Source organism: Octopus bimaculoides, chromosome 5 (assembly GCF_001194135.2).
Source record: "Octopus bimaculoides isolate UCB-OBI-ISO-001 chromosome 5, ASM119413v2, whole genome shotgun sequence".
NCBI classification, from domain to species: Eukaryota; Metazoa; Mollusca; class Cephalopoda; order Octopoda; family Octopodidae; genus Octopus; species Octopus bimaculoides.
This window is the reverse complement of record NC_068985.1, coordinates 32,637,941-32,638,240: the sequence shown is the minus strand read 5'-3', so window position 1 is coordinate 32,638,240 and position 300 is coordinate 32,637,941.

Here is a 300-nt window from a genome sequence, read left to right as displayed (position 1 = left end):
TGTGTATATATATATATATATATATATATATATATATATAAAAATATATATATATATCTGTGTGTATGTGTATATATATATATATATATACATATATAAATATATATATATATATCTGTGTGTATGTGTATATATATATATATATACATATATAAATATATATATATATATGTATATATATATATATATATATATATATATGTATATTTATGTGTGTCTATGTGTATATATATATCTGTGTGTATGTGTGTGTGTATATATATATATAAATATATATATATATATATAAATATATATATA